We start from the raw sequence: 23347 nt of genomic DNA, 5'->3' as shown, positions 1-23347 counted from the left end.
GTTACGGCCATAAGATCTCACAGAACAAAAGCACATATAGTTCGAAGCAAGGCTGTCAGGATGATAATTGATGCACCCTGGTTCATCCCAATCTCACTTATACACAAGACACAAACATGCCCCCCCCCCCTCATCTCATCAACCATTTAACAAAGAACACAAACATACTACACAAATTCAGAAAGCTCACCTCATCAACTCATTTCATTCTTAGGCACTGACCTTTTCGAGATTAACTACAAACATCCGAAAAACACTATTATCCGCCAATTCCGGACTAAAAATCTTTCCAACACACACACACACACACACACCCAAAACCACAATAATCAAACCCCCTCCCCCCGTTTTTCGAAATCCAAATTAGAGATAAGGCACAAACGCATTGGCCAGCTGTCCTTCCGAACTACCTAATACGCGGCACGGTACTCTTGTCAGTTACCAGTTGCCTTCTGTCGTCGGCCAGTCGTCACAATGTCTCAGTAGCTGCCGAGTGTCGCCATATGCGTTATTAACACAGCCAAAACTTAGATACTGATATAGACAGCAAAATGGTTCAAATGGCTCTGAGCACTATGGGACTTAGAACTACTTAAACCTAACTAACCTAAGGACAGCACACACATCCATGCCCGAGGCAGGATTCGAACCTGTGACCATAGCGGTCGCCCGGTTCTAGACTGAAGCGCCTAGAACCGCTCGGCCACCCCGGCCGGCCTTCGTGGTTCAGCGACCCAGGACGTCAAAGTTGAGGAGTGGTTTCAACTACCCAAGCCACGTCCATTCATGTTGTGGTGGTTCGTTTCGGTGGTTCGCTGTTGGGGAGGTTTTCCTGTGAACAACACCGAGTGTTTCTATTGCTAAAATTTAGCCGCCATGCGGTGCAATTAACTATATCGGATGACTACAATTCGAGTGCATCAGCGGAATTTTCTGCCTTGTGGCCGTTAGTGTTGCGGTTACCTGCCCTGGTCACTGTAATATCTCTTTATATTCGATGAATTATTCTGATACAATTCTACCCTTGAATGACGTTTACTAATTTTCTATCTTCATACTCGCAGAATCCATGCGCAAAGTAGTTTCATACAACATCTATGCCATGAGCGCATAATTATTCTTTGTAGTACTCCCTCTGGTGGTTGTTAAAAAAAAAAAAAAAAAAAAAAAAAAAAAAAGCTTCCGAGATTGTCTTCGTGCCGATTAGCCTGAGCATTGTTAGAAGAATTGTAATCTGAATATTGAGATTTATGACAAAAGATAACTGATACTAAATTGTACGATTAAAAGGGATTGCTTCTTCATACAAAAGGTGTGTATTTGACATTTGAGAATTAATGATATTCATTTATATATTGCGTAGTTGTTAATCAGAAGGGAACTTCCGAAAGACTGGATACGAACCTGCATTTAATAATCCAAGAGCTCCATTACTTCTTCGGAAGGTTAAACTTCATCAAAGCCAAATATCCGCTTGATCTGAGGTTTCCCGACTGATTATACAACGCTCCCAAAATACGAGGCATTTTATTTGTACAGATTGGCAGACTGCCGCAAAGCACGAGCCTCCAGAGAAGAAGAATCATCGCCTGATTTCATTCTAACAAGTAAAATTTCTGAATCATTTTGAGTGACTGAGCTATGACTGCGTTTCCTATTATGAATGATTGATTGCTCGAATGAATTGAGAACTACATAATTACATAGATAGGAGGAAAAATTACATCACTAACGTAATTTCAGGCAGCTTCCTTTGCTCACCTGTTGTCGCTGTCCAACATGGTGTTTAGTTTTGACAGCTTAATACATATTTCATTGTGGATTATCACGTTCATAACCTTTTGTGTTTGAGTTCTCGTGTACTGATTGATGGCAAGCAAGTCGTGTCGGTCGGTTCGTGGCTGTCCCCTGGTTGGGTTCCGACAGATCAAGTGTAGCTGGGCTCACCACCTGTCTCACCTAAATAAACGAGGGCAGACCGACCCCCCCTGGAGACTGCTGAGTGACCTTGTCTTTATTGTCTTTCCCACCGGTGTTTAATTATCTGTTTTCAGCTACTTAAAATTTAAGGCTTTTGGTTATTTTTTCCTTCTTTTCTTAAAAATTTTGCAAAATTAATTGTGGGTTTTCAGTCTTGCAACCTTATTCTTAAAATTATCTTTCAAGCTTAAACATTGTGGCCTTCTGCCTTTAAAAGTTTATGGTAATATATTCTAAAATTTTGAAACTTAAATGTGGCCTTCAGCTATTTGTATTGCTCCTTGCATATGTTTGTTCTATCTACCTTGCTTTGAGGCTTTCCATCTAGCTGAGATAGGTGTTTTTTGTAAAATTATTTTATTGCTATGTTAATTGGATTTTATCTTCTTGATTTTTTAAAGATTTCTTGTTTGGAAGCCTTCAACCGTGAAACAGTTGCATTTGGTAAAGGTTCGGCTATGTTCCGCTTTGGTTGTAAATGCGCCATTAAATTAGAATAAATTACAGTTAGAAGGTGAAACTGACCCCAACCTTAATTGGCCCTTTCCACAATCCCAATTACCTGTTCTGCCCAGCGGGTTTAGCTGGAGTTTCAACTTCGTCCGTGTAAAGAAATTTCGACCTTTTACATATTTCAATGTATTCACAATCAACATACCATAATTTTATCACCCAGACAGTTTTTTTAAGAACTTTCATGTCGTATCACATGAGGCTTACGAACTGGAGCGCCATAGAAACTGGTATATGCATGCGTATTCAAATACAGAGATACGTAACAGGCAGAATACGGAACTGCCATCGGAAACGCCTATATAAGACAAGTGTCTGGCGCAGTTAGATCGGTTAATGCTGTTACAATGGCAGGTTATCAAGATCCTCTCCGAGGTAGCGATTAAGTGGGGATTTCCCCGTACGAGCATTTCACAAGTGTGCCGTGAATATCAGGAATCAGGTAAAACATCAAATCTGCAACATCGCTGCGGACGGGAAAAGATTGTGCAAGAACGTGACCTAAGACGACTGAAGAGAATCGTTCAGCGTGGCGGATGTGCAACCCGTCCGCATACTGCTGCAGATTTCAATGCTGGGCCATGAACAAGTGTCAGCTTGTGGACCACTCAATGAAACATGATCGGTATGGCCTTTCAGAGCCGAAGGACCACTCGCGTACCCTTGATGACTAATCGACACAAAGCTTTACGCCTCGCCTAGGCCCGTTAACACAGACATTGGACTGTTGATGACTGGAAACATGTAAGCTGGTGGACGAGTCTCGTTTCAAATTGTATCGAGTGGAAGGACGTGAAAGGGAATGGAGACAATCTCACGAACCCATGGACCCTGCTTGTCAACAGGGCACTGTTCAACCTGGTGGAGGCCCTGTAATGGTGTGGGGCGTGTGCAGTTGGAGTGATATAGTACCCCTGATACGTCTAGATGCGACTGTGACAGGAGTCACGTAGGTAAGCATCCTGTCTGATCACCTGCATCCATTCATGTCTATAGTGAAGTCAGAGGGACTTGGGCAATTCCAGCAGGACAATGCAACACCCCACAAGTTCAGAATTGCTACAGAGTGGCTCCAGGAACACTCTGCTGAGTTTAAACACTTCCGCTGGCTACCGAACACCCCAGACATGAATATTACTGAGCATATCTCGGATGCCTTGCAGCGTGTTGTTCAGAAGAAATCTACACCACCTGTTAGTCTTACGGATTTATGGACAGCCCTGCAGGATTCATGGTGTCAGTACCCTCCAGCACTACTTCAGACATTAGTCGAGTCCATGCCACGCCGTGTTGCGGCACCTCTGCGTGATCGCGGGGGCGCTACACTATATTAGACAGGTGTGTCGCCCGCATCTCGTGGTCGTGCGGTAGCGTTCTCGCTTCCCACGCCCGGGTTCCCGGGTTCGATTCCCGGCGGGGTCAGGGATTTTCTCTGCCTCGTGATGGCTGGGTGTTGTGTGCTGTCCTTAGGTTAGTTAGGTTTAAGTAGTTCTAAGTTCTAGGGGACTTATGACCACAGCAGTTGAGTCCCATAGTGCTCAGAGCTATTTTGAACAGGTGTGTCTGTTTATTTGACTTTTCAGTGTAGTTTAAATGAGCGGAATAGTCCCGCTGTGCTCTATGTTTCTTATGGGAGAATATTTTGGTGAACTTGTCACCTCAAAAAACCTATGACCGCCTCGCTAGTCGGACTTTATCCCACCAGAGTTTTATTTTGGGAAGCAGCAAAATCTGTAGTATATCGCAATCACTCACGCACTCTGTCACTTGAAAACTGAAATAACTGCGACCAATGGGAGAAGATATTACAGTAAGATCTGCTGAAAGTATTTTCCAGTGGAATTAAGCTGGTTCAGACTTGGGCCGCCGGCCGTGAACGTCATTTTCAACACGTGTTGTAACGGCACAGCAACTTTTCGAACACCCTGTAGGAGGACAGAGCCTGCGCCGGTATGCGAACCACGGCCACTCTGCCGTCAGGCAGGGCGGGGCAGGTACTGTGGTAGGCGCGTTTCTTGTGCGCCGACCGCGGTCGCTGCGGTCTGCTCACTGGGCCGCACTCTGCCGGCATACCTGCACTTGCACCGTAGACAAGGAACGTAGATAAGGCTTGCGAGAATGCAAGCCGAAGACGTGTCTGCCTCAGTAGCTGCACGGTCAGCGAAGGGGCCCGGTTTCGATTCCCGTTTCTCCGCACTGTGTCTGGGTGTTGTGTTGTCCTTACGTTCGTATCGTCACGGTTGATATTCCACTTTTAAGATGGCTGGACGGGCACTTTCCGAAAGCCAATAAATCGAAAAATAAAAAAAAAATAAAAAAGAGAAGATCTCTTCGACAAAATGGTTCAAATGGCTCTGAGCACTATGCGACTTAACTTCTGAAATCATCAGTCGCCTAGAACTTAGAACTAATTAAACCTAACTAACCTAAGGACATCACACACATCCATGCCCGAGGCAGGATTCGAACCTGCGACCGTAGCGATCGCTCGGCTCCAGACTGTAACGCCTAGAACCGCACGGCCACTCCGGCCAGCTCTCTTCGACAACCGCCGGTATTTAGACAGATGTACCCCCTGTTATTTTCGAGGCACAACTCTCTCTCTCTCTCTCTCTCTCTCTCTCTCTCTCTCTCACACACACACACACACACACACACAAATAGACCGTAAACACTAGTGCCATTTGACACTGCTGCATGACGATTTCGTGGCGTTCTACAATTTTCATCAACCATGCTGTCCTTCTATGCCAAATTCTCAACTCATTGACGTGCAAAGTAGGTCAGTCAACAAGACTCTTTTTTAGTGGAGTTATGCCCTAAACTTCTGTTCTTACGTTTCTGTACAGTACCTCTTCACTGGTTATCCAATCTAGTCATATCTCTGTAACACCAAATTCCGAGTTAGTCTGTACTGTTCTTTCTGTACCACGTACCGTTCCATATTATGCCACACTACAGAGAAATATGTCCAGAACTTAAATTTAGGTTCGATGTTAATATACTTCCCTTTTCAAGGAAAAAATATCTTGTTAATGTTAGTCTGCGTGTTATATCCTATTCATTTCTAGTGTCGTTAGTTATTTTGCGGTCCAAACAGCAAAACTTCTCTGGTACCTTTAGATAATTAATAGCGATCTAGGTAATGCTTCGCAATTGCTAACACCCCCCCCCCCCCCAAAAAAAGTGACAACACGAAATGGTTCAAATGGCTCTGAGCACTATGGGACTTAACATCTATGGTCATCAGTCCCCTAGAACTTAGAACTACTTAAACCTAACTAACCTAAGGACATCACACACATCCATGCCCGAGGCAGGATTCGAACCTGCGACCGTAGCTGTCACGCGGTTCCAGACTGAAGCGCCTAGAACCGCACGACCAAACCGGCCGGCGCAACACGAAGAAATTATCTGAAAGCGACGGAAGTCGGTAGATGCAATGAAGTGATGTGACAAATGATTGCAATTGCAGAGAAAATGGATGAATTATTCAAGAGAAAGAGCTCCACAAATTGAGCAAGTCGTAACACGGTGGTCCCCCGGCGGCCGTTATGCAATCAGTTATTCGGCTTGGCACTGATTGATATAGTTGTTGGATGACCTGCAGGATATTGTGCCAAATTCTGTGCAAATGGCGTGTTACATCGTCAAAATCTCGAGATGATTTGAAGGCCCTGCCCATAATGCTCCAAACGTTCTCTATTGGGGAGACAGATCCAGCGAGATTGCTGGCCTTGGTAGAGTTCGGCAACCACGGAGACAGCAGCAGAAGCTATCGCCGTTTGCGGGCGAACATTGCCTTGCTGAAATGTAAGTCCAGGATGACTTACAATGAAGGGAAACAAATAGAGGCGTAGGATATTGTCGATATACCGCTGTGATGTAAGGGTGCCGCGCATGACAACCAAAGGGGTCCTGCTGCTGCGCTAGTATTAGTCGTAGGAAAGGGGAATTTTGTTAAAATTCAGCAAAGGCGCGGTTGGGCGATGAAGTCTGGGGCCACTGGCAGTGTCTGGTAATAGTCGGCAGCCAGTAGGCCAGGCAGAGTAAACATGGCGCGGAGCTGCAGCGGAGTATTGCACGTACGATTTGTTTGGAGTGGGCCAGTCGGAGTGGCCGAGCGGTTCTAGACGCTACAGTCTGGAACCGCGCGACCGCTACGGTCGCAGGTTCGAATCCTGCCTCGGGCATGGATGTGTGTGATGTCCTTAGCTTAGTTAGGTTTAGGTAGTTGTAAGTTCTAGGGGACTGATGACCTTAGCAGTTAAGTCCCATAGTGCTCTGAGCCATTTGAACCATTTGTTTGGAGTAGAGCAACAGCGAGGCAGGGAACTGCAGCGTTGCAATGTATGAGGCGAGGCAGTAGGCCAGGGCCGGGAGTGGCGATGTGTAAGTGGCTGACGTATGGGAATTTACCCCTGCCATAGTTTTTTGTCTCTCTCTGTCACTACGCCAGAACCGAGGGGAAAATCAGTATAAATAGTCAGGCACTTTTAGCTTGAGATGGTGTGCCAGGTCAGTCGAGAGGCGGGTCGGACCTTTGCTTGTCTATGCTTATAGGGGCCAGTCTGGCAGCGATGTAAATATTCTGTGTAAACCTGTACTTTGTTTCTATGTACTTGTTTTGGAATGATAATTAGATGGACACCCTAGCTGCAACCAGGCGTTGATGTACTTCATTTGGGATATGTTGAAAAATGTGTGCCCCGACCGGGACTCGAACCCGGGATCTCCTGCTTACATGGCAGACGCTCTACCCATCTGAGTCACCGCGGGCACAGAGGATAGTGCGTCTGCAGGGACTTATCCCTTGCACGCTCCCCGTGAGATCCACATTCCCAACATGTCCACACCACTACATTCGTAGTGCGCCTAATAGATGTTTGCCCATCATACTCATTACTCGTGGCAGATTAATCTACCAAGTCCCGTACGAGTTCGGGCATAGCGTGTGCGTTCGCACAAGAAGGTCAATGGCCGGGAAGCCATATTCTAACTATATATGAGAGTAGTATCTGCTCCCGAAAGAACAGTTACCGTGGATGACCATGCAGCTTTGCTAGAAATGAAATGATAATTAGATGGATACCCTAGCTGCAACCAGGCGTTGATGTACTTCATTTGGGACATGTTGAAAAATGTGTGCCCCGACCGGGACTCGAACCCGGGATCTCCTGCTTACATGGCAGACGCTCTACCCATCTGAGCCACCGCGGGCACAAATGAAGTACATCAACGCCTGGTTGCAGCTAGGGTGTCCATCTAATTATCATTTCATTTCTAGCAAAGCTGCATGGTCATCCACGGTAACTGTTCTTTCGGGAACAGATACTACCCTCATATATACCTGTTTTGGCTGGATTCCGCCTCCGGGGACGCAACACCGGGGCGCGATGGAATGGCAGCCGGGTACTGGAGATTGCACGGTCTGTCTGAAGGGGGGCAGTGACAGCGATCTCCAGCGGGTCCACATTCGCTTCCCACCTGGCACACCGGGGCCCGGGCGAGGCATACGCTGCGGGAGCCGCAGCAGCACTGAAACAGTGTTGGGGATGGCAGCAGGTGTTGCCATCTGGCAAGCACCACTAGCGGCAGGTGTCCAGGAGGGCGCGGTTTCGAGTCCGGTCCTGTTCTGGGAGCAGCAGCGGCCGAGGGCCGCGGGTGACCAGTACAACCACCTTCGTCCCATGGTCAGACAGAGCAGGCCAAACGGGTTGGAGGGCGGCAGGGATCAGGGACTGTAACAGTCTCTGTAATGGCGAACAGTAGAATGGCTCACTACGCCTCGGCGGTTGGCGACCAAGCGAGCGCGGCTGACTTCCATCGTCAGGCGGCCTCAATGACCGCAGCAGCGGTGTCGGCAGTCCAGGAGTGCTGAGACGGCCGGACTCGCGGAACAGCACATGGGTGGCATGCCGACATAACGCTTCTGTAAACTAGCTGAATAAAGTAATACTTCCGAATACCGCTGTATCACTCTGCACTGCCCCTTGACGCTACTGAACTTGCTCGACCTCCTGGCGAAATACGGCCTGGTCGATCCCGGCTTCAACTCGGCCATCTGGAGTCCCAGGTTCGACCATCGATGGTCCGCAACACTGCTATGAAAAGAAATGGCGCCTCCGACCATCACTCCAGGTTATCGGGCCAGATGTTGAGCAACAGTCAGGTTGGTATTCCTCCTCTGTCTGGCGGCCTCAGGACACATCTTCAGCCAGAAGTCTCATTGACTGTAGCGGAAGTGTATTCAGTGATGAGCCCCACTTCGAACTGAGGCCTGATGACCAACCACATCTACATCTACATACATACTCCGCAATCCACCATACGGTGCATGGCGGAGGGTACCTCGTACCACAACTAGCATCTTCTCTCCCTGTTCCACTCCCAAACAGAACGAGGGAAAAATAACTGCCTATATGCCTCTGTACGAGACCTAATCTCTCTTATCTTTGTGGTCTTTCCGCGAAATGTAAGTTGGCGGCAGTAAAATTGTACTGCAGTCAGCCTCAAATGCTGGTTCTCTAAATTTCCCCAGTAGCGATTCACAAAAAGAACGCCTCCTTTCCTCTAGAGACTCCCACTCGATTTCCTGAAGCATTTCCGTAACACTCGCGTGATGATCAAACCTACCAGTAACAAATCTAGCAGCCCGCCTCTGAATTGCTTCTATGTCCTCCCTCAATCCGACCTGATAGGGATCCCAAACGCTCGCTCAGTACTCAAAAATAGTCGTATTAGTGTTTTATAAGCGGTCTCCTTTACAGATGAACCACATCTTCCCAAAATTCTACCAATGAACCGAAGACGACTATCCGCCTTCCCCACAACTGCCATTACATGCTTGTCCTACTTCATATCGCTCTGCAATGTTACGCCGAAATATTTAATCGACGTGACTGTGTCAAGCGCTACACTACTAATGGAGTATTCAAACACTACGGGATTCTTTTTCCTATTCATCTGCATTAATTTACATTTATCTATATTTAGAGTTAGCTGCCATTCTTTACACCAGTCACAAATCCTGTCCAAATCATCTTGTATCCTCCTAAAGTCACTCAACGACGACACCTTCCCGTACACCACAGCATCATCAGCAAACAGCCGCACATTGCTATCCACCCTATCCAAAAGATAATTTATGTAGATAGAAAACAACAGCGGACCTACCACACTTCCCTGGGGCACCCCAGATGATACCCTCACCTCCGATGAACACTCACCATCGAGGACAACGTACTGGGTTCTATTACTTGAGAAGTCTTCGAGTCACTCACATATTTGAGAACCAATCCCATATGCTCATACCTTAGTCAGGAGTCTGCAGTGGGGCACCGAGTCAAACGCTTTCCGGAAGCCAAGAAATATGGCATCCGTCTGATACCCTTCATACATGGTCCGCAAGATATCACGTGAAAAAAGGGCGAGTTGCGTTTCGCAGGAGCGATGCTTTCTAAAGCCGTGCTGATGCATGAACAGAAATATCTCTGTCTCAAGGAAATTCATTATATTCGAACTGAGAATATGTTCGAGAATCCTGCAACCAACTAAGATGTGTCTGGAGACACTCCAGACTGTGATGGGATTCCAACCTGACTGTCGCCCGGCTTACGGCTCGACAGACAGGAGTGATGGCCTCGGGTGCCATTTTGTTTCATAGCAGGACCCCTTTGGACGTCATCTACGGCACCCTTACCGCAGAGCGGTACGTCGACGATATTCTACGCTTCGTTTTGTTGCCCTTCACTGTAAGTCATCCTGGACTTACATTTCAGCAAGACTGTTCGCGCGCTCAGGGCAAGAGTTTCTATTGCTTGTCTTCATGCCTGCCAGACCGTACCTTGAAGTCAGCAAGGTGGCTGGATCCCTCCCCAATTGAGGACCTTTGGAGCACTATGGGCAGGGCCGTCCAATCAGCTTGGGATTTTGACAATGTAAAGTGAAAAAAGCATCTCTATCAGTTGGCTACTGGCGATGTCTATCATACTGTTCAATTTTTCATTGCAGTATTTTTTCTATAGTGTTATGGCGAAATATTATGCTGCGTTTGCTTGTACCACAAGATACATGAAAGGAAGTAATATGTCGTTCCGCAGGTAAAATTGTTTTCAAAACGAAAAAAGTTCGAACATATTTTTCCATATTAAATGACGAGTTAACGGACTCAAGCTAAGTAATGATATCGTTCCCAAGCAGGTGAGAGTGACCTATTGCAGATTGTGTCTAAATAATTTAATAATATAGGTCATTATACCACGAGTATCTAATTACGGTGGTGTAAGTCGCGTTTTCACATGCACACTGGGAAGTTGGCTCTTCACGCCATAAAATGTTAACACTGGCATCTTCTGACCACTTCAGAGATGATGTAACCAGCTTGTATAATATAGAGTCCCACTACCTGTTCCCACGACATACCACAGATGACAAAGTGTAAAATAGGATGTCTTTGACTATCGTTTCACTTATGTTTCTGTCAGTGGCTGCTTAGAGTATAGCGAAATTTAAACCTAATTTTTCGTTATCTAAGTGAATAAGTCATGCTTATTGCCAGTAAACTAGGCTATTACACAAGTGTTCTCGCTTTTACTGTAGATGAAATTGGTTTATATAACCGAAGATACATATTTTGATGGTGACTTGGTTCTACCCATGTCTAATGATTTTTTATGCGTAAGACAACAAATCACGCATACCATACACTAATATAACTGTTTGACCTGCTATTTGTCTGATTATTGTATTGTGCTTTAATCTGTTGCAGTTGTATCACTTGAAAATGGCCTAAGGCCGAAATCTAGATTGTGGAATAAAACCTGTTATACAGTCAAATGGCGATTATGTCTTTCAAAATGTTTGTGGCTTCACACCAAAGTAAAATCATAAACAGTTAGTGATTGCACCTTGTGCATGACTCTGCAGTCCAAGCCATCATCTCTAGAATCAATTTGTTAATAAAAAAGGTACCAAGCTGCACTGTAAGCGGAGACCACATTAAATGACAGGTCCCACTGCATCTGGGTGGGTCAGTCAGTTACAAGGTCGGAGGAATGCAACGGCATACCTCCATCAAATCGGAAGGTGCCTAATAAAGTACTTCGGCAGTAAAGCCATACTTTGGGCTGAAATCAGCCTTACAAATCAACGTGCCAGGACGGAAATTCGAATCCTGTTCTCCCGGATGCGAGTTCGAGGGCTTAGCCGCTCGCTCACCCTCTATGTTAGGATGACGGAGACGCGACTAGAAATCAGTGAAGTACAAATGGCAGTAGCCGTTGCCCCAACCGGTTCTGCCGGTTGTTTCTAGCACAGAAATGCCCTTGGTCTAGTCGCCGGCTAACTGGATCTTAGCGACCACGCCTAGCTGTGCACATTTACGCAAGTATGAGCCCTTTGGCTATCCACAGTTTTGTGCAGTAACTGGTAAGATAGCGCTGCACCAGGAGATCTGCGAGTATATCAGAAGTACTTTTATTCCACAAAGTCAGTTTTGGCTTGCGTCTATGTCCTTCCAGAAGTTCCGGAAAATATTTTCAAAGGATTTGAAACTTGTGTAGTGAAATGAGAGAGATCAGTAACTACCCACCCGTCACATAACTGGCATCGTTTTCCAAAATATTTGCTAAGTTTATGTGTACCTAAGCAATAATAATTCCCTCGGTAAATCTTAACCTGGATTCCAGAATAATTACTCAATAGAATGCCATTTACACGTTAATCGTTAAAGCTACACGCATTAAATAACAAAAGAGCACCGGTTGGAATTTAGTGTGACCTATCTAAGGAAACTGACTGGTTAATCACACTATTTTCCTAGGTAAACAGAGGATTTATGGAAATAATGGTATATCCAAGCAATACACTGAAAAGCCAACGAAACTGTTACAAACGCCTAATATCGTGTAGGGCACCGCGAGCACGCAGAAGTGCCGCAACACGACGTGCCACGTGGACTCTACTAATGTCTGAAGTATTGCTGGAGGGAATTGACGCCATGAATACTGCAGGGCCGTCCATAAATCCGTAGGACTACGAGGGATGGAGATCTCTACTGAACAACACGTCGCAAGGAATCCCAGATATCCTCAATAATGTTCATGTCTGGGGAGTTTGCTGGCCAGCGGAAGTGTTTAAACTCAGAAGAGTGTTCCTGGAGCTACTCTGTAGCAATTCTGGACTTGTGGAGTGTCGCATTGTCCTGCTAGAATTGCCCAAGTCCGTCATGACATGACACAATGGACATGAACGTTCAGACAGGATGCTTACGTACGTGTCACCTGTCAGAGTCATATCTAGATGTATCAGGGGTCCCATATCACGCCAACTGCACCCGTTCCACACCATTACAGAGCCTCCACCAGCTTCAACAGTCCCCTGCTGACATGCAGGGTCTATTGATTCATGATGTTGTCTCCATACGCGTACACGTCCATCCGCTGGATACAATTTGAAACGAGACTCGTCCGACCAGTCAACATGTTTCCAGTCATCAACAGTCCAATGTCGGTGTCGACGGGCCCAGGCGAGGCGTAAAGGTTTGTGTCGTTCAGTCATGAAGGGTACACGAGTGGGCCTTCAATTCTGAAAGTCGACATCGATGTTGTTTCGTTGAATTGTTCGTATGCTGACACCTGTTCTTGATGGCTCAGCATTGAAATCTGCAGAAATTTGCGGAAGGTTTGCTTTTCTTTCATGTTGAATAATTCTCTTTGGCCGTCGTTGGTTTTATTCTTGTAGGATCTTTTTACGGCCGCAGCGATGTTGGAGATTTGATGTTTTACAGGATTCCTGATATTCACGGTACACTAGTAAAATGGTCGTACGGGAAAATCCCCACTTCATCATTACCTCGGAGTTGCTGTGGCCCATCGCTCGTCACCGACTGTAACACCACGTTCAAACTCACTTAAATCTTGATAACCTGCCATTGTCGCAGCAGTAACCGATCGAACAACGGCAACAGACACTTGTCTTATATAGGAGGTGTCGACGGCAGCGCCGTATTCTGCCTGTTTACATACTTATGTGTTTGAATACGCATGGCCGGCCTTTGTGGCCGAGCGGTTCTAGGCGCTTCAGTCCGGAACCGCGCTGTTGCTACGGTCGCACGTTCGAATTCTGCCTCGGGCATGTATGTGTGTGATGTCCCGGGTTCGATTCCCGGCGGGGTCAGGGATTTTCTCTGCCTCGTGATGGCTGGGTGTTGTGTGATGTCCTTAGGTTAGTTAGGTTTAAGTAGTTCTAAGTTCTAGGGGACTGATGACCATAGCTGTTAAGTCCCATAGTGCTCAGAGCGATTTGAACCATTTTTTTGTGTGATGTCCTTAGGTCACTTAGGTTTAAGTAGTTCTAAGTCTAGAGGGCTGATGACATCAGATGTTAGGTCTCATAGTGCTTAGAATCATTTGAATACGCATGCCTATACCAGTTTCTTTGGCAGTTCAGTGTATTATATCACATCTGACTAAAATGGTGCAGAAAGTTGTACTTAATAATTCAACCAAAGTGAGAAGAGAAATTTCTTTGGACAGGGGATAAATCATTTATGGGGTTCCAAAAAACTCAATCTTAGGCCCACTACTGTTTCACATATACGTGAACGATTTTCTGTCTGATATAGAACAGGTAGAATTAGTCCTTTTGCTGATTACTCTAGTATCATAATCAATCAAACATATAAAGTAATGCAGGAACTGATTGATAATGTGCTTGAAAATATTATTATCTACGTACTTCTTTGCGAATCGTCCCACTCTCAGTTTCAAAAGTGTACAAACTATTCAGTTCTGCCCCATCTAGACGTACTACAGGGGGGTTGGAAACTCATCAGACACAACACGTTACCACGCCTAATAAGGTGTATGAAACCCGTTGGCACTAAAAAAAAAAATGGTTCAAATGGCTCTGAGCACTATGGGACTCAACTGCTGAGGTCATTAGTCCCCTAGAACTTAGAACTAGTTAAACCTAACGAACCTAAGGACATCACACACATCCATGCCCGAGGCAGGATTCGAACCTGCGACCGTAGCGGTCTCGCGGTTCCAGACTGCAGCGCCAGAACCGCGCGGCCACTTCGGCCGGCCGGCACTCAAAACAGCTTGGCTTCAGTTGTCTCGGAATAGATAAATACAGGTTCTCTATGGTTCTCAAGGGAAGCTTATACCATTCTTCCTGCAAAATAGCGGCAAATTCGGGTAACGATGATGGAAGTGGATAGCGATCACGTGCACCCTTCTCTCCAAAGTAGACCACAGAGGCTCAGTAATATTGAGATCAGGTGATTGTGGTGTGCAGGGGACTTGCGACATTTCTGCCCTTTGCTCACAAAACCAGTCCTGTCGTCTTAGAACACGGCATCACCACTGGGGAACGAACACTACTATGGGATGGATCTGATCAGCCAAAATCGTCACCCAATCCTTGGCAGTAATGTGATCCTGGAGAGTAACAATGCGGCCAATGGAAAACTACGGTACGGCTACCAAAATCATCACCGACCTCCGCCATGTTTCAGCCTTGGAACGACTGCCAGAATTTGCAGTGGTTGACTTGACTCACCCGACCAAATGACGGCATTCCATTGTTCCACAGTCCAGGTTTCATGGCTTCGGCACCACATTTCCCTATTGCATTTGCATCAATGAGAAGTGGCTTTTGAATTCCAGCTAGCCCTGCAATTCGCTGCTAATGAAGGTCCCCCTTCGTTTTGTTTTGGTGCTCACAGAGTTCGTGAGTGCGACATTCAGTTCTTCAATGACTTTGCAGATGTCGTTCTCTTCTTTTTCGTCGCAATTCTCTTCAGTAACCGTATCTCACGAGCACTCAACACATTTTCGTCCGCGCTGTGACATAGTATATAACGTTTTCCCAATTTACCTGCATGCGATATCAGTGCTCGATATGGTCTCTCTTCACACTCCAAACACTTCGGCCACCTTGGGTACAGAAGCACCCATTATACGCGAACCAACAATTTTCCCAGGTTCGGTGGTGGTGGTGGTGGTTGTGGTCGTGATGATGATGATGATTATTATTATTATTTCTTTCTTGTCTCAGACGTTATGTCTGGTCAAAAATGGAAAGTGACGCGGACCATGATCAAGCGTGACTTCCTTTTAACTGTACGGTATGTGTTATATTGCATTTAGGAACTTTCCGCTAATTGAACATGTATCAATAATTACGGATTTCTGTAGTTGTATATATAAGTTTGGATGTAGCTGTATTGCATTGATGTGCTGGTGGATATTGTGTGGTATGACTCCTGTAGTTGATAGTATAATTGGTATAATGTCAACTTTATCCTGATGCCACATGTCCTTGACTTCCTCAGCCAGTTGGATGTATTTTTCAATTTTTTCTCCTGTTTTCTTCTGTATGTTTGTTGTATTGGGTATGGATATTTCGGTTAGTTGTGTTAATTTCTTCTTTTTATTGGTGAGTATGATGTCAGGTTTGTTATGTGGTGTTGTTTTATCTGTTATAATGGTTCTGTTCCAGTATAATTTGTATTCATCATTCTCCAGTACATTTTTTGGTGCATACTTGTATGTGGGAACGTGTTGTTTTATAAGTTTATGTTGTAAGGCAAGCTGTTGATGTATTATTTTTGCTACATTGTCATGTCTTCTGGGGTATTCTGTATTTGCTAGTATTGTACATCCGCTTGTGATGTGATCTACTGTTTCTATTTGTTGTTTGCAAAGTCTGCATTTATCTGTTGTGGTATTGGGATCTTTAATAATATGCTTGCTGTAATATCTGGTGTTTATTGTTTGATCCTGTATTGCAATCATGAATCCTTCCGTCTCACTGTATATATTGCCTTTTCTTAGCCATGTGTTGGATGCGTCTTGATCGATGTGTGGCTGTGTTAGATGATACGGGGGCTTCCCATGTAGTGTTTTCTTTTTCCAATTTACTTTCTTCGTATCTGTTGATGTTATGTGATCTAAAGGGTTGTAGATGTGGTTATGAAATTGCAGTGGTGTAGCCGATGTATTTATATGAGTGATTGCTTTGTGTATTTTGCTAGTTTCTGCTCGTTCTATAAAGAATTTTCTTAAATTGTCTACCTGTCCATAATGTAGGTTTTTTATGTCGATAAATCCCCTTCCTCCTTCCTTTCTGCTTAATGTGAATCTTTCTGTTGCTGAATGTATGTGATGTATTCTACATTTGTGGCATTGTGATCGTGTAAGTGTATTGAGTGCTTCTAGGTCTGTGTTACTCCATTTCACTACTCCAAATGAGTAGGTCAATATTGGTATAGCATAAGTATTTATAGCTTTTGTCTTGTTTCTTGCTGTCAATTCTGTTTTCAGTATTTTTGTTAGTCTTTGTCTATATTTTTCTGTTAGTTCTTCTTTAATATTTGTATTATCTATCCCTATTTTTTGTCTGTATCCTAGATATTTATAGGCATCTGTTTTTTCCATCGCTTCTATGCAGTCACTGTGGTTATCCCATATGTAATCTTCTTGTTTAGTGTGTTTTCCCTTGACTATGCTATTTTTTTTTAAATTTGTTCCAAAAGCCATATTTATATCATTGCTGAATACTTCTGTTATCTTTAGTAATTGGTTGAGTTGTTGATTTGTTGCTGCCACTAGTTTTAGATCATCCATGTATAGCAAATGTGTGATTTTGTGTTGGTATGTTCCAGTAATATTGTATCCATAATTTGTATTATTTAGCATGTTGGATAGTGGGTTCAGAGCAAGGCAGAACCAGAAAGGACTTAATGAGTCTCCTTGGTATATTCCACGCTTAATCTGTATTGGCTGTGATGTGATATTTGAATTTGTTTGGATATTAAGTGTGGTTTTCCAATTTTTCATTACTATGTTTAGGAACTGTATCAATTTAGGATCTACTTTGTATATTTCCAATATTTGTAGTAACTATGAGTGGGGTACACTATCAAAAACTTTTTGGTAATCAATGTATGCGTAGTGTAGCGACCTTTGTTTAGTTTTAGCTTGATATGTCACCTCTGCATCTATTATCAGTTGCTCTTTACATCCTCGTGCTCCTTTGCAACAGCCTTTTTGTTCTTCATTTATAATTTTGTTCTGTGTTGTATGTGTCATTAATTTCTGTGTAATCACTGAAGTTAATACACTCCTGGAAATGGAAAAAAGAACACATTGACACCGGTGTGTCAGACCCACCATACTTGCTCCGGACACTGCGAGAGGGCTGTACAAGCAATGATCACACGCACGGCACAGCGGACACACCAGGAACCGCGGTGTTGGCCGTCGAATGGCGCTAGCTGCGCAGCATTTGTGCACCGCCGCCGTCAGTGTCAGCCAGTTTGCCGTGGCATACGGATCTCCATCGCAGTCTTTAACACTGGTAGCATGCCGCGACAGCGTGGACGTGAACCGTATGTGCAGTTGACGGACTTTGAGCGAGGGCGTATAGTGGGCATGCGGGAGGCCGGGTGGACGTACCGCCGAATTGCTCAACACGTGGGGCGTGAGGTCTGCACAGTACATCGATGTTGTCGCCAGTGGTCGGCGGAAGGTGCACGTCCCCGTCGACCTGGGATCGGACCGCAGCGACGCACGGATGCACGCCAAGACCTTAGGATCCTACGCAGTGCCGTAGGGGACCGCACCGCCACTTCCCAGCAAATTAGGGACACTGTTGCTCCTGGGGTATCGGCGAGGACCATTCGCAACCGTCTCCATGAAGCTGGGCTACGGTCCCGCACACCGTTAGGCCGTCTTCCGCTCACGCCCCAACATCGTGTAGCCCGCCTCCAGTGGTGTCGCGACAGGCGTGAATGGAGGGACGAATGGAGACGTGTCGTCTTCAGCGATGAGAGTCGCTTCTGCCTTGGTGCCAATGATGGTCGTATGCGTGTTTGGCGCCGTGCAGGTGAGTGCCACAATCAGGACTGCATACGACCGAGGCACACAGGGCCAACACCCGGCATCATGGTGTGGGGAGCGATCTCCTACACTGGCCGTACACCACTGGTGATCGTCGAGGGGACACTGAATAGTGCACGGTACATCCAAACCGTCATCGAACCCATCGTTCTACCATTCCTAGACCGGCAAGGGAACTTGCTGTTCCAACAGGACAATGCACGTCCGCATGTATCTCGTGCCACCCAACGTGCTCTAGAAGGTGTAAGTCAACTACCCTGGCCAGCAAGATCTCCGGATCTGTCCCCCATTGAGCATGTTTGGGACTGGATGAAGCGTCGTCTCACGCGGTCTGCACGTCCAGCACGAACGCTGGTCCAACTGAGGCGCCAGGTGGAAATGGCATGGCAAGCCGTTCCACAGGACTACATCCAGCATCTCTACGATCGTCTCCATGGGAGAATAGCAGCCTGCATTGCTGCGAAAGGTGGATATACACTGTACTAGTGCCGACATTGTGCATGCTCTGTTGCCTGTGTCTATGTGCCTGTGGTTCTGTCAGTGTGATCATGTGATGTATCTGACCCCAGGAATGTGTCAATAAAGTTTCCCCTTCCTGGGACAATGAATTCACGGTGTTCTTATTTCAATTTCCAGGAGTGTATTTTGTACATTGTTGGTAGGCATGTTATGGGGCGATATTTAGCTGGGTTTGCTGTGTCTGCTTGATCTTTAGGTTTCAGATAAGTTATTCCATGTGTAAGTGTATCAGGGAATGTGTATGGGTCTGCAAAGTAACTGTTAAATAATTTAGTTAGATGTGAATGTGTTGAGGTGAACTTCTTTAGCCAGAAATTTGCTATTTTATCTTTTCCAGGGGCTTTCCAATTGTGAGTAGAATTAATTGCTTGGGTGACTTCATGTTGCAAAATTATCACTTCAGGCATTTGTGGTATCATCTTGTATGTGTCTGTTTCTGCTTGTATCCACCGTGCATGCCTGTTATGTTGTACCGGATTTGACCATATGTTGCTCCAGAAGTGTTCCATGTCTTCTATGTTTGGTGGATTGTCTATTTTAATGTGTGTGTTATCTATTGTCTGGTAAAATTTCTTTTGGTTTGTGTTGAATGTTTGGTTTTGTTTCCTTCTATTTTCACTTTTTTTATCTTCTAAGTCGTTTGGCCAATGCTTGTAATTTCTGCTTCTTTTCATCTAGTTGCTCTATCACTTCTTGTTGTGAGATTTTACCTAACCTTTTTCGTTTTTTTTCTGACATTTCATTTCTTATAAATTGTGTTAGCTATCCGATGTCTTTTCTCAGTTTTTCTATTTTGATCTGTAGCCTGTGTTGCCATGCTGGTTTTGTGTGTTTCTTCTGTGTGTTGGTTGGTTCTGATCTCTGCCTAGTGTGTATATTTAGTGTAGTGAGTGCTCCTATATAAACCAGTAGTTGTAACTCTTCCATAGTTGTGTTTTCATTTATTTTGTTGTGTATGATTGTGTTGATAGTTTTTATTGTTGTTTCGACTTGTGGGTTATTTGGCGGTCTATGCAAGAATGGTCTAATGTCTGTATTTGTGTCTGTGTATTCTATATATGTTAGCTGAAATTTTTCTTCTATATCTAACATCTGTGTCACTTCGTGTTCTATTTGTGCTTTTTCTGGTGGCTGTCTTAAGATTTCGTTTTCCTCTGATTGTTTAATTGGTGCGTGTTGTTCTTTGTTTGTTTGCTCTGGGATGTTTGAGTCCATTACTCTATTTTCTTCTTCTTCTGTTTGCACATTATTTTGTTCCAGTATTTGTTGTACTTGTTGTTTGATGTTTTCTAATTCTGACTGGGGTATCCTGTTATTTTTGATTATTACACGGATCTGATCAGCTAGTCGTTGTTCTGTTAAAAATTTTAATTCTGGGTATCTGGTAATAAATGTTGTGCATACTTGTGATCTGTATCCAGTTGTGTTGGTTCCTAGGTTTGTTGCTTGGTAATAACAGAACATGAGGTGTCGACTAACTTCATCTGACCATCTCATCCTCTGTCTTTGTTTTCCTTCTAGGATGGTTGCAGGAAGCATATCCTGCAAAACACCTCTATTTGGATTTAAATCATTTTCCAGTTGGCTAGCAGTGTCGTTACCATTGTGGGCGGGCATAGGGTTCAAGCGTCGTCCCCGACCATGACGGCGCTTGTCCGAGGCTTCTTTAGTTCTGTCCTGAACCAACTAATCACACTAAAGGGGGGTTAGCCCTATTAGTGGTTTGTTCTTTTCGTCGCCTTTTACGACTGGCAGAACATACCGGAGGCCTATTATTATTATTATTTGAGGTGAGGGGCGCTCGACATCATGGTCATCAGCGCCCTGAAGAAAAGTCAGCATGCTGATGTCATGGGTGGGGACGAATGGTGGATACCACATACGGATTTATGATGTATTTAAGTCTGCCTGCCTTCCCCACCAATTTAGGGATGAGACCTGACAGTTCACAAAATTTCACCACCCTTGTAACACTGGGATCAGTATCTGCGAGGATGGTGGGCTGATCTCCATCGACACTGAAGGCAGCCGTATTATCAGTAGACAGGGCAACACGTTGCCAAAATCGGGCGCTAATGACCGTAGCAGTTTTGCTCCCTAAAAACCATAAACACGTTGCCAAAATGTGCTGAACAGAAAGTGGCACGCCAGTAACTTTACCGAGTGGTGGGTCCTCCAAATGGTTCAAATAGCTCTGAGCACTATGGGACTTAACATCTGAGTCATCAGCCCCCTAGAACTTAGAACTACTGAAACATAACTAACATAAGGACATCACACACCCATGCCCGAGGCAGGATTCGAACCTGCGACCGTAGCAGTCGCGCGGTTCCGGACTGAAGTGCCTAGAACCGCTCGGCCACCGCGGCCGGCGGTGGCTCCTCCCGCCGCAGGGGGAAGCGATGTGTTAAAGGGCTATGTCCGACGCGCAGTCTGGCTAGCAGAACCTCCTTCCAGCGGTGAGGCTGACATGAACTCCGCCATGCCTTTGCGGTCGATTTGAGCGACCGCAGTTTGTTTTCTGTCACCTGCAACCATTCAGTCTCCCACCGGCGCATGATGCGCCTGTCAGAAAATGAGATGATACCCAGGTTCAGAGGTACTTAACTTCGGCATACTGGACTCACAACTACACAGAACATTGTCCTGACCGCGACTGACACTTGCAACGTATTGAGCACATTACCCAGGTGCCATTCCTTGTCAAATACGACAGAGCAACCTGCAGGGGTGGCTGTTATCTGCTTGCAACGATAACACATAATGAAGAAACGTGGAAATTGGAGATTTTTAGTTTCAGGCATTGATGAGAATTTAAACTGGAAGTACATATTTTGTAACTCCTACAACAGCTTAGTTCGTTCACATTTGCACTTCGCATCATTGCAGATTTTAGGGAATGATAAATCAGTAAACTGACAACTTTTGCGTATTTGAGCCGTCTGCGGCTCGCGTTGGTGCTGTGGGTAGGTTGGCATCGTGTAGTAGGGATAGTGGTGTCTAGTTTTCTTCTTCTGTTTACTGGCGCCACTACGTTTGCTAGCGTTGTCTGTACACGAGTGGCAGCAGCAGCGTTTTTCGATATCTAGTACCCGTACTATCTTTGGAAGGACGTGAAGTGTTTTCCGGGTCGGAGTGTGTACGGAGTTCGGTTGGGACGGAGCAGCAGAGAGGTTCGGCAGCGCGTGGACTTGCTGGGACCGCTGGCGGCACGCAGGCACTGCCGGATCGAGGGGCTGTATTTGCGAGGGCCACAACCTCGTTGTCCATCGGACCCAGGAGGTTGAGTTTAGTGAACATTAATCCAGTAGTGAAACCTCCACTATTTTGTGATCACGTCATTTTTTCATGCATTGCTGCTCACAGGGTTGCCCCCTTTGTTGGGGCCCTCTGTTGGTTTGTGTTAGGCGCGGGTTCTCAGGCATGGGTCCGTGGTTGTCGACACGCTCGCCGCTACGTGCGTTGCATAAGGCGGATGGAAAATTGCCGAGGCGAGCTGTGGGTGGTGTGCGGAAAGCGAAGCGAGGCATCCGTGCTAACATCGCGCCGGCCGAGCCCCGCCGTTGTCTTAACGCAGTGAAAGCCGCGTTTCTGTGACTGTACCGACGCACGGCCCTTAGGTGCCGCGGAAAGCACCGAAACCGGCCGACCTTGCGGCTTTGCTCCGCTTACTGCAGTGTGTTTGTGGTCACCTCTCTCTAGCCTTATTAACAACAGGGGAGGCTAAACAGTTTATTGTAGTCTGCGTGATGTACATGTTGGTGATTTGATTCTGAACAACTTGCTATAGTAAGTATTATTAGCTGTTTAATGCTTGTATATAACATTTACTCGTATTAAACCTCTGCGATGAGACATTCATTTTGAGGTCGGTCACTCCTGTGTCCGTATTGTTTACAAATAAATTTGGAGACGTCCCGTCTTAATAAAACAGTTTTTGTCCTTTTTTTTTACCCAGATGGTTCTCTGTAGTTTCAGAATTCTCGGAATTTTTTTTATTTGCCCTCAATTTACAAAAAGGAAAAACGACTTTTTAACGTCTGTACAGACAGAACTTCAGTTTTTCACGTGATGTGTTCACGAATTTAAACCATTTTTTATTGTTTGTTAATATATGTTGTGGTTTCTGTTGCTGTTTGTTCTTTACAGTATATCTGTTATTCTTTTACAGTGTCAGCTGTAACAATATTGAATTTTTTGCCCCGAATGCTAAATTGTTGAGGTTTGGAGGTTTGCATTATTTTAGTCTATTTTAAAATTAAGTGTGTGTGTGTGTGTGTGTGTGTGTGTGTGTGTGTGTGTGTGTGTGTGTGTGTGTGTTATTCTTAAGAGGGGTAGGATGTCAAACGGGCCGACTTGGAGCAGGAGAGGCATCTCAGGACATTTTAATTTCCAGTGTCCATACTTTTTCAAATAAATTCATA

At 45.3% G+C, this 23347-nt stretch overlaps 1 protein-coding gene and 1 non-coding gene across 2 annotated transcripts in view; both read right to left on the bottom strand.

Moving 5' to 3' along the window:
- The window catches only part of LOC126234319 (polypeptide N-acetylgalactosaminyltransferase 1-like), a 402153-nt gene that overhangs the window by 342662 nt on the left and 36144 nt on the right, over positions 1–23347 (bottom strand). The gene's annotated exons all lie outside the window — the stretch shown is intronic.
- Trnat-ugu (transfer RNA threonine (anticodon UGU)) lies at positions 7640–7714 on the bottom strand. Its single transcript has one exon. It is a non-coding gene; the product is annotated as a tRNA-Thr (tRNA).

Source organism: Schistocerca nitens, chromosome 2 (genome assembly GCF_023898315.1).
Source record: "Schistocerca nitens isolate TAMUIC-IGC-003100 chromosome 2, iqSchNite1.1, whole genome shotgun sequence".
Classification (NCBI taxonomy): domain Eukaryota; kingdom Metazoa; phylum Arthropoda; class Insecta; order Orthoptera; family Acrididae; genus Schistocerca; species Schistocerca nitens.
This window is presented reverse-complemented; position numbering and strand designations above follow the sequence as displayed.